Here is a 12489-nt window from a genome sequence, read left to right as displayed (position 1 = left end):
CAGAACTAAATGTTTAGCAGAATGTTGGTGAGGAATTGAGAATAATCAGAAAACAAAACATGGAAAAAGGAAAAAGAAAGAAACTTCAACTGAATACTAGGCTTTATGGTTCCTAATAAGTCCTCATGGAGAAACCCTCTGGCCCCTCTTTCCTTAGACTCCTGTCTCCTTGCCTGTCACCATATTACAGGGGCCCCCCTACCATGAAGGGCCTCTGGCCATGTGCTTCTATTTTGAAATATACTTTTCAAAACTTTTTGGGAAGTCAAAGAAAAAGGGGAAAAATTCCCCACCTCCAGTGCCCTCATCTGTCCTCTCATCAGTGTACAATTCACCCTCTGGCATGCCACACCACCCAGGCACCTCAACTGTCCTCCTAGATCAGCAAGGAGAAACAAAGAAAGAACACCAGTGTTTTCTGCCATGCCAGCCAATTCCCACGCTGGCACCAGTCCAGCAAATTGTCCCCTCAGTTGGCATTTCCCAGGCAAAGCAGTTTATCGTGTCATCATCTCAACCTCACCATTTGAGAAACAGGAGCTGGGCATCACCTTTGTATAACTCAAAAGTCCATCAAAAGGCTTATCCAAGACCAAAAGCGCAGACTTCCTGCAAAAACAACTACCCCCGGAAGTGACGGGAAAGATTGACGGTAGATTTTTTTTAAGGAGTTTGTTCCTGCTACACATGATGCCAGGACACCCACAAAGGGGCTCTCTGCTTTCTGAAGTTACAATTTTCCTCATTTTGTAGAAGAGGAATGTAAGGTTTAGACAATTTAAACGATGTATCCATGATATCCTTGCCAGTAACTGTTGAAGTAGCTAATAGACAGAAAATCAGTCAGAATTCTTACCACCAAACTCTGCTTGGAAGAGACAAATCACAAGTTGCAGACTTGTTGAGAGCCTGTATGAGTCCTGTCCCCTCAGGAGAGTAAGGAGTGGAAGAGGTGATGCCTGAGGGCTGTCTGATGGGGTGGCCTTCAGGACTGATTCTGTGCCGATCGTGGAGTGTGTCCCTTTCGCTCCTCGAAGACAAAGGCCTTCCATATCAACATGTCCACAGTCTGCAATTATTCACCTGACTCAGGTGAATTCTGTCCTCTTCTTGGAGTCCAAAAAGAAGGGCCTGTGATCTCAAGTTGGTCTTTACCAGAGAAGCCTCAAAGGCAGCTGCTGCCTGAGATTTCTAGTGCTTCTGTGCAAAATTCAATCTGTTCCCTGGGAAAAAGGGACAAGAGAGAGCAAGATACAGAGCTTGATTTTTTAAAAGGAAAAATTAAGAATAAAGAGATGTTTTGGGGTGACAGAGAAAACGTGGGAAACGTGGCATTTTTGCTTAGGTTCAACAAGGTGCATTTCACTCCTCACATTATAGTGTCACCAGCATCTCCTACCTACACTTGTCTTGACCTCTATTCCCATCTTCTTCCCAGCCCATGAAGCACACCATTTTCCCAGCCATGTCAAACCTTTCTTCCTTCCTTCCTCCTTTCCTTCCTTCTTTCCTTCTTTCCATCCTTCCTTCTTTCCTTCCTTCCTTTCTTCCTTCCTTTTCTTCCTTCCTTCTTTTCTTCCTTCCTGCCTTCCTTCCTTCCTTCCTTCCTTCCTTCTTCTTTCCTTCCTTTCTCTCTTTCTCTCTCTCTTTCTTTCCCTCCCTTCCTTCCTTCCTTCTTTTCTTTCTTTCCATTTTTTCTTTTTCTTTTTCTTTCTTTTCTTTTCTTTTTTTTTTTTTTTTTTGAGATGGAGTCTTGCACTGTAGCCCAGGCTAGAGTGCAGTGGCGCCATCTCGGCTCACTGTAACCACTGCCGCCTGGGTTCAAGCAATCCCCTGCCTCAGCCTCTTGAGTAGCTGGGATTACAGGCATCCGCCACCACACCTGACTACTTTTTTTGTATTTTTAGTAAAGATGGGGTTTTACAATGTTACTCAGGCTGGTCTCAAACTCCTGACCTTGTGATCTGCCCACCTCGGCCTCCTAAAGTGCTGGGATTACAGGCTTGAGCCACCGCACCCAGTCCAAACTTCTCTTTCAAGATTTTTTTTCCTGGTCACTTATCTCATTGCCTGAAATACCCTTCCGTCTCTTCAAAGTGGTTAATTCTCATTGTATTCCAAAGGTCAAGTAGGCTCAGCATCACCTTTTCCAGGAACCTTCCCTAATGCATCCTTTTTTCTGGGTTCCAATTGCACTCCATGCCCACATATCCCTCCATCACAGCGCTCCTATGTCACACTGCCATTCTATCTATATTGGCCCATGCAATCTTAGAATGCACTATTAATAGTTTGAAATCTATCATCAGACATGTCTGAGCCAAGTCCAATTCATGAGGACATATTTTTTAAATGTCATAGGCCCCAATATTAAAATAACTTCTCCAATTGCTTTCCAGTTCTATTCTTCCCATCACTATCATGAGCTACATCTAAAGGAGAGATGGAAAAGACATTGTTATGTCCACTGATCCTGTAACTTAACTTCCCTTAGTACCCAGATAGGTTGTTATCCTTAGCGCCCTGTGCCATGCACCAAACATCCTGAATTAGCTAAAGCATGTTTATATAAATGTATACATGTATATATGTATTTAACAACTGCAATGGCCTGGCACTGACCAATCAGAACTCGTGCCAGCCTATAAAGCAAGGTCTTGGGGCCCTGATGCACCCAAGGTATCAGGTATGGCAGGTGATGGGGAGGGATGTGGCCCACATCATGGGGACTATTTAATTTACTTAACTGGTATGGAAATATTCCAATGTTTTATCCAGAATTCATCAGAAATGAGAACCTTAGAGATGTTATGAATCAGAAAGGGGCCTAGATACTTAACTATTCTCATCATTGTTCACTGAGGCTCCAACTGGCCCCCAAGCTAAGACACCCACAGACCTGTAGAGTACATGGTCAATTTTCAAACTGTTTTCTATTTTGCCTTGAGGAGATAGTGTTGGAGGAGTGGGAGTAAGATAAAAAGTTCAGAGTTCCCTCCAGTGCTGTCTGTCTATCAGACCTTCACCAGCCCCCTTCAGATTCAAGTCTCTGAAACCTGATCTGGTTTCTATTCCTAAACAATGTTCAGGTCTTGGGTTGAGAGTTATAGCTACAGTAGTCTCTCTTTTCCTAGAAGAAGAAACTTTAGATTCTCAAATACTTACTCCATTGATGGTAATTGTATGATTTTGTAATACCTATTATTTTCAGTTATTTTTAAAAGTGAACAGATAACACATGCACACTTTCTTAAAAATTAAGGTAATACCAATAAATTGAAAACACCCTTTAGCTATCCTTTCTTCACTCTAACTCTCCAGAGTTAACCACTACCATCACGTTATCCTCTGTCCTTCTCTGCTTTCAATAAGTATCTGCATGTATATTTGTGCATACAGAAAAATAATGATTTTGGTTAGTTGCTTGCTTTTGTTTTGTTTTTTCATATGGCATTAAATAAATTATTCTGCAACTTTTTTTTGTTGTTGTTGTTAAAATACATTTGGCCAGTCATGGTGGCTAACGCCTGTAATCCCAGCACTTTAGGAGGCTGAGGTGGGTGGATTACCAGGTCAGGAGTTCGAGATCAGCCTGGTCAACATGGTGAAACCCCGTCTCTACTAAAAATACAAAAATCAACTGAGCATGGTGGTGGGCACCTGTAATCCCAGCTACTTGGGAGGCTGAGGCAGGAGAATCACTTGAAACCAGAAGGCAGAGGTTGCAGTGAGCCAAGATCACACCACTGCACTCCAGCCTGGGCAACAAGAGTGAAACTGTCTCAAAAAAATAAAATAAAATAAAATGCATTTTGAAGATCTTTTCACCTACCTTATTCATTTTATTAATAGCTCTGACTTGAATTCCATAGGTTAAATATCTCATAATTTTGTTAACCATCTTATAGGCAGGGCTGTGGTTTTCAGGTTTTCACTATCACAGACACTATTTCAATGAGCATTCTTGAACATGCCTATTTGGGCACCTGTATTTTTTCTGTAGTAGATTACTGGAACTTCCTTTGCTGGACAAAAAGTTATGTGCATCTTTACTGAGTATAAGCTCAGTACCGGTTTGCTCTATTATGCCAAATAATGTTTGACAGTACCTGCTTCTTAAAATGCTTGCCAAAATTAGATGATTTAGTTTTTCTCAGTCTGGTGGATAAAGCATAATGTCTATCATTTTAATCTGAATCTTCCTCACTATTCATGAAACTAAACATCTTCTTCTAAGGTTGAACATCATAACTTTTTCAATGGATTGACCATTTGTATTCTGTGTAGGCAGTCTGCTAAAATAGACCACAATGACCCTTACCACTTGGTTTTTATGCCCTTGTGTACTTTCCTTCCCTTGAGAATAGGCCGGACCTACTGACTTGCTTCTAATGAATAGAGCATGGCAAAGATAATAGTCCTGTCACTTTCAAGGTCAGGTTACAAGAGGCCAAGCCTTCTGTCTTTTTAATACTCTCTCTTTCTTGCTTCTCTTCAGTCTGATGAAGCAAGCTGCCATATTTGGACTTTGCCTATTTTTCTGTTTTTTGATGTGTAGGTATTCTGTATAACACAGTTGAATACTTTGTGTGTTATATATGTCACAAATATGTTCTACCAGTCTTGATTATCATTAACTTTGTTGATGGGTTTTTTTTTTTTAAACCAAACTTTAAATTTTTTTTTTTTTTTTTTTTTTGAGATGAAGTCTCGCTCTGTCACCCAGGCTGGAGTACAGTGGCACCATCTCTGCTCGCTGCTGCAAGCTCCGCCTCCCCAGTTCACACCGTTCTCCAGCCTCAGCCTCCCGAGTAGCTGGGATTACAGGCACCCACCACCACGCCCGGCTAATATTTTGTATCAAACTTTAAATTCTGAAAGTCTTCAAGTGTATCAGTCTTTTCTACTATCGATTTTACATTTTGTGCCTTGTTTAAAAAGATCTTTGCTACCCCACAGTCATAAGCACCATGATAATTTACTCACTTCCTTCTCACGTCTTACACTCCAAGTTCTATGAAGACAGGGGCTCTGAGCCTTGCTCATCTCTGGATTCACAGCCCCGAGCATACTGCCTTGCAGGGAGCTGGCATTCAGAAACATTTGATTGTATCCATGCAGACAGACTTTACAAGTCCACGTTCCTCCCTCTCGGTGAAGGCTCTCTGGTGTCTAATCTCGATTCCTGGGTTGAAGTGTGTGCATATCTCTGCTTGGTCTTTGCTAAGAGAGAGAACAGATACCCTCTCAAACCTTCCCACAGCTTCCTCCAATTGCCCCATCAAGCACACTAATGCATACACTTCTTCGTAACTGCAAAATTTTGGCTCTTAAATATTGCTGGTGTGCTGAAGATCTCACACTCTAAGGAAAAAAAAAAGTGTATGTAGGGGGGAAATAATCTCAAGATTTTACTTAAAGTGCTGGTAAGGATTCAATGCCAAGAAATGTAAAAATTTACAGCACGAATTAAAGTTACCAGAAGACACACCTGAGGAGAGACTGCCATGCTGAAAACAAGCCAAGCCCCAACCCCCACTGAGGCATTAACGTGAAGTCAGAGGCTAGCAGGAGCAATGCCAGCAGTAGAGAGAATTCAAAGGGAAAGAGGCAGGCCAGGCCAGGCCAGGGGACTTTTACCACATTAGCACAAAAGAAATCGAGACCTAGAGAGGTGAAAACTGTACCAGGCAACCAGAATATAATTTGATACAGAAAGGGACGATTTGAGATTATACACTTTACCCTGCCATCAGTGCATGTATATAAAAACTGAGTCCCAGAGAATGTAGTGAGTTGTCCACAGTTAGGAGCAGAGTGGGAATTAGAAGCCAGTTGTCAGTTTCCCTGATCAGGGATCTTTCCACACAGTTGCAGAGAGGAAGTCCTGGCTCCAGGCAGAGGAATGAATGTTTCACTCCACATTTCTAGAAGACCCAGAGTGAAACATCCCTATTCCTGAGGAAGTTGGTAGGTGAGCTGCTGCTAGCAGCTAGCATTTACTCCCTAGGTTGTCTTGGGAGAAAGGGGTTTTCAAAAATCTTGTAGCTTTGAATTTAACTCAGGCTATATGGACTCTGAGTCCACTCTCCCCACAGGCAGAGGATGACTGTATGGCCAAGTAGAGTCTAGGCCTAGGCCACTCAGCCTCGTACCTCAAAAGTCAGGCATTGCCTTAAGCAGAAGAACAACCTTGCATCAGGCATGGTTATTCTGGAGTGGGGAGTGGATTCTACAGTGAAGGGGTGGGTGAAGGAACTCAACATCTGATTAGCACCACCACCAATCCCTGAGACAGTTTGTACAAACTAAAAAAATGCACTCCTTCATCCAGATGATTTACTACCTGCCATCTGCCAGAGAAGTACAATACATATACAAATCAACAAAGACAGGATATGCATGGCACACCCTGGAATTGCACAATGCACACCCATAACAATCGCGTGAGTCAGCCTCTGAGCCACCCTCACCTCACTCTCCTCCGTACTGTGCAGGTGTTGTTCCTGGAGCCAGCAGAGCCAAAGACATTCCAGCCTCAGGACATCCTTTATGGTGCCTCTGGCCTTCAACTTCTTCTATGTCTCCATGGGTGCTACCTCTTATGGGGCAAATAGATTTTTCTCCTAGATTCTACAAGATTCAGAGATCACCAATCAGGAAACACTCCGAGAAAACAAGTCTTGCATTCACCAAGTCCCAGCCCCTTGAGTGCGAAGCAGAATTGCCCCTGAGCCTAGAATAGACCAGTGACTTCCTAGGCGATGGCCAGCTAGCCTATGCCACCATTAACCTCTGTGTAAATGGAGGTGGCTGCCTGCAAATGGGACAGCTTCCATGGTTATGGTCTGTACTGATTGAAGTACGCATACTACAGTTCAAAAGAATCAAATAATCAAAAGGAATGCAGGTACTAGCTTGTATTTTAGCAGAGCCTTGCAAAAAAAAAAAAAAACTGAGAGAAAAGTAGATCAGATACTCAGGCTATAATGTGTTCATGCAAACACAGTTAATTGTTTTTCACTTATGTGGTTTTTGCCTTGAAAATATTTTTCATGTTATTTAGCTATCAGAATCACTTTGAGGGAAACAGGAATCTCTGTGCTCGTTTTACTCAGAGAAAATAAAAAATGAAGCAGAAAGACGTGGCCAGGGCCTTGTCTAGTAACCAGCTTGGATTGGAACCTAAACTCCTCATCCAGTGCTTTCTTGGCCATACTACTCCCCCTGTACTCCTGCTCTTCAGGGCTTCCTTAGCCAGCACAGGCTCCCAGTCCACTCTCAGTAATCCTTATCCTGGTTTGCCTAGGAGAAGAGGAACCAGAGATCTTCACAAATGTAGCAGGAAGGAGGGTCTTAGATGGCTTGGAGGGGTGAAGCCAGTTACTGCCTCAGAAGGGGCCATTCTGCACCAGCTCTGCCGGGAGCCGAAGACAAAAAACATCCTGTAGAGTCCATTTTCTTCCTTCATTGTCAGAGTTAGCGGGTGAGTGCTCTTATCGCATGTCACTTCTATTCCATAGCAGAAAGACAAAGGCAAGTAGGAAACGTGATTTGAAGATATTAAATGGTCTTTCCCTTCTCCTCTGCTTCACCAAGTCCTTCCCCAGAACTTAATATATCACTATTCATGACTCCATGGTTTGGCATTAAAATAGTCCTCTCTCAGATATTCATGGGGAAGAAGAGAAAGTAAAAGAAACAAACATTTTAAATTGTGAATTATAATCCAGGAAAGTTCACATTTAAAATTCCACAAACACTCCCGGAAAAATGGTTAAGTTTTGTTCAAAAAGACTATCAATAGCTGGTGTTGGTGAGGATGTGGAGCAACTGGAATGAATGCCTAAACATTGCTCACAGAGTGTAAATTGGGAAAACCACTTTGGAAAACTGGAAGTATTGACTAAAGGTAATTAAATGCTTTCCCTTTGATCAAGCAATTACACACCTGGGTTTATACTTAATAGAAATGAGTTATCACGTCCTCTAAAAGAGAGGTACGAGAATGTTATAGTGCCTTTACTCATAATAGCCCCCAAATATGAAACGACTCAAATTTTCACCAACAATAAAATAGATAAATTACAGTCTATGTATACAATAGGATACTTCATAATAATGAAAGAAGCTATAGACAACATGAATGTCTCTCACAGCCATAATATTGAACAAAAGAAGCCAGACGCAATACGGTGTATATCATATGATTTTATTTATAGAAATCCAAAAACAAGCAAGGTCCGTAGATGGTGATATAGAGCAGAACTGTGGTTATCTTTGGGAAAAGACACAAAGAAATTCTATAGGGTGCTGAAAATACAATTGTCCCTCAGTACATGCAGAGATTGGTTCCAGGGCCATACCTGAAGATACCCACATCCACACATATTCAAGTCCCATAGTTGACCTTGCGGAACCTGCAGATACAAAACGTTGGCCCTCTTTATAAGTGGGTTTTGCATCCTACCAATATTGTATTTCTGATCTGCATTTGGTTGAAAAAATATGCCCATAAGTGGACTCACACTATTAAAATCCATGTCATTCAAGTGTCAACTTTAGCCTGGATCTCAGTTGGGATGGTTGGTGCTTACACGGATGCACACAAATGTGAACATTCATCAAGCTGTACCCTTAAGATATATGAACTGTTAAATCTCAACCAAAGAAAACAAAGGGAAAGACTCACAAATACCATAAAACTGTGGTTCTCAAAATGTGGTTCCCAGTGCAGCACCAGGGAACATGTTAGAAATGCAAATTCCCTGACACCATCACAGACCCACTGAATCAGATGGTGATGGGGTCTAGCAATCTGTGCTTTAACAAGCCAGGGTAATTCTGACACATGCTAAGTTTAAGCATCCCCACCATAGGATGTGGGTATTATTGGCCCCACTTTGCATATTTAAAAAAGCTTAAGGCTCACAGAGAGAAAGTAACATATCCAAGTTCAGCCAACTACTAAGAAACTAAGTGTCATGAGCTGCATAAGGTAAGATATAACCAGGGCCATGCATGTTTGTGTCTTTTCATAAGGTCAGATTGATTGATTCTTATTCAATCATAAAAGCCACAAGCTACATGGAGTTCCCAAGAAGGCAATTCTTAGTACTACCTATTCGCTTGGTAGCCAGAGACATGGCATAGAGGCTCAAGCCACTGCACAGGCCAGTCAAAATTGCAAAACCATGCATAGTACTATACTCAATATATAAATGTTACAGATTACATCAAACAGAGTAACATTTAACATCAAGAGAAGAGGGGTGTATTAGTCAGGGTTCTCTAGAGATACAGAACTAACAGGATATATGTATATATGAAAGGGAGTTTATTAAGGAGAATGGGCTCACACAATCACAAGGTAAAGTTCCATGACAGGCTGTCTGCAAGTTGAGGAGGAAGTAAGCCAGTGGTAGATCAGTCTGAGTCCCCAAACCTCAAAACTAGGGAAGCCAACAGTGCAGGCTTCAGTCTGTGGCTAAAGGCCTGAGAGTCCCTGGCAAACCACTGGTGTAAGTCCAAGATTCGAAAAACTGAAGAACTTGGAGTCTCATGTTCAAGGTCAGGAAGCATCCAGCATGGAAGAAAGATGAAGACTGGAAGACTCAGCAAGCCTGCTCTTCCATCTTCTGCTACCTGCTTTATTCTAGCAGCACTGGCGGCTGATTAGATGATGCCCACCCAGATTGAGGGTAGGTCTGCCTCTCCCAGTCCACTGACTCACATGTTAATCTCCTTTGGTAACACCATCACAGACACACCCAGGAGCAATACTTTGCATCTTTCAGTCCAATGAAGTTGACGCTCAGTATTAACCGTGATAAGGGAATTTAAAAGGAAGTTAATAAACCAGTCCAAAGAGAGCGATGTGTACAGAGAGAGTGTCCTGGGATGATCTGGATGGGAGTCAATGTCTTGCAAGGAAGAGTCCTTGATTTGAGCAGAGACTTCTGCAGCAGATGCTGGGTGCTGAGGTGCTGAGTCACAGCAAGACAGTGTCTATTAAGGCAGCCACTTCGAGCTGGTGAAGTCCTATTCATTTTACAGCTCTTGAGTTCACTGGTATGAATTGATAGTAAAGAATGTGGCTGGTCATTTCCTTATCTAGTTGCGTGTAGTCTCTATTAATTAGGCAAACATCCAGTCCCTACTGGCATGATGTTTTTTGAAATGTAAGATGGAGTCTTTTTCTAAGATGGAGTTACTTACATCAAGTGCCTGGTACATCAAGGGTGCTGCATACACTAAGCTAGCATTAAGCTGTATACACTAAGCTAGTCCTGTGCTCCTTTTGCCAAACCACACCATCTCCCTCTGTAGAAATACGGCTTAGCCAAGAGGGATGTGATGTGAGGCCCTGTTGTATCACTTCATTAATAAAAAGAGGATTCTAATTCTGGGTTCCTATAGGCAGACAGGACAGAAGGGCATGAAGTTCAATTTCATAGGTTTTTGCAATGGAGAAAGCCAGCTGAGATCTAGTTCTTTGTTTTTCTAAACTGGTCTGATGCAGGAAGAGTTGCTGGAGGTGAAGCTGGAAAAAAAGACAGAGCCCAGGGTCTGGCACGCGTTTTAAACCATGTTTAGGAGTTTGGCCTTGGACTTGGACTTGGGAGCAACAGGAAATCCATCATCTCTTCCCACTCTGACTGTAAGCTCCATGAGGGTGGGCACTATATGTTTCATTCACCAGTACATACCCCACCCTAGCATGGTGCCTGCCAACTGGTAGACGCTAAATAAAGATTTGTTGAACTGATCAATTATTTGATGCTAGGGATGAAGTGATCCATTTTCTGTTTCTAAAAGCTAGCCCTGGTTGGGATGTGGAGGATAAATTTAAAGAGATCAAAGTTCGAAGCCATGAGACAGACTGGTTAGAAGACTAGTATAAGAATTCAGGCCACAGTGGAGGGGTCATGGCTAAGGTTGATGTCTGCAAGGACAGAGGGAAAGTAAAGTAATTTGTCTGCCAGCCAACCAAGTGAGGCATCTTGGCAGGAAACTGAATGTCTCTAAATGCCTTTCCCACTTATAAAATGGGGGGAATTATAGTATATACTTTATAAGGCTATGAGAATTAAATGAGATTGTAGACACAGTGCCTGGTACATAACCAGTATTCAAAAATGTTAGCTTAATATTGCTGCTGCTGTTTCAAATGCTGGGCCCAGGAAGGAGCCCTGCCTTGCCAGTCTAGTGATCTTGTCATGACTCTGCTTGACTTTGCGCCTTATCAATAAAATAAAAGGTGTGATGAGCTAACTTGGTGGGCCCTGACAGTGCTCATATTCTTTATTCTTTATTATTATTATTGTTTATTATTATTATTATTATTATTATTATTATTATTATTACGACTGGAGATGGAGTCTGGCTCTGTCACCCAGGCTGGAGTGCAGTGGCGCGATCTCAATCTCGGCTCACTGCAAACTCTGCCTCCTGGGTTCAAGCCATTCTCCTGCCTCACCCTCCCAAGTAGCTGGGATTATAGGTGTGTGCCAGCATGCCTGCTAATTTTTGTATTTTTGTATTTTTAGTAGAGATGGGGTTTCTCCATGTTGGCCAGGCTCTTCTCGAACTTCTGACCTCAGGTGATCCACCCGCCTCCACCTCCCAAAGGGCTGGGATTGCAGGCATAAGCTACCACACTTGGCCACAGTGCTCATATTCTGCACACGCTAAAGCTTTTACTAGCCCTGACAGACAAACACTGCATTACAAGAGAGAGGGAGACCCTCTGCCTTGGAAAAGTAGCACCTGCCAAATTTTTGGTTTGCTCCCTCAGACTTAGAGCAATCCAGTGCCACAGAAGCAAATTGGAGGACAAAGAGTGTTAACTGTAATATGTATTCAAGGGCCCCTTATTAGCTTCTGCTATTAGTGAGGGGAGGGGGGGCATCTACATATTTCTGAAATATCTGTTTTCTTCTTGCAAGACAGGGAACAGAATTCAAGCTTTCAAACTGTTTATAAAGTAATCAGCATTAATTTGTTCTGTTCAGGTTTTAATTATACACTGTAGGCCATTCTGACAGGACACCACCACCGCTGAGCCTGTCAGAGGAGATAATTTCCCACCAGGATGACCACATACCTCATGAATTATACATGAAACTTTGTTTCCTTGTGACTGTTGCTAAAAGATGCTGTCAGCCTCCTGAAATCTCAAAAGATGTGCAATTGTTTTTCCATAAGTCTAATTAGCAAGAAGTATGTGGGGAGGTGTTAAGAATGACTTCCCAGGGATGAGAGCTGCTGAGAGATGCCGAAAGGGTCCTTCCTCAGCTAGTGACCCTGGCAGGTTCAGGGCAGAGTCAGCCTCCGCAGTGAAAATCAGGTCGGGATCCTCGCTCCCACAGGAAGGAAGATTTACACTTGTTCTCTCTGGGACTGAGCCCCAGCAAGCCAGCCTGAGATTCCAGACATAATTCTGTTATTCAAATGGGAGAAGAGTTTGATAGCTATACTAATGACTTT

Source organism: Piliocolobus tephrosceles, chromosome 13, assembly GCF_002776525.5.
Source record: "Piliocolobus tephrosceles isolate RC106 chromosome 13, ASM277652v3, whole genome shotgun sequence".
Lineage (NCBI taxonomy): Eukaryota > Metazoa > Chordata > Mammalia > Primates > Cercopithecidae > Piliocolobus > Piliocolobus tephrosceles.
The sequence above is the reverse complement of the archived record's forward strand: the minus strand, read 5'-3'. Positions refer to the sequence as shown.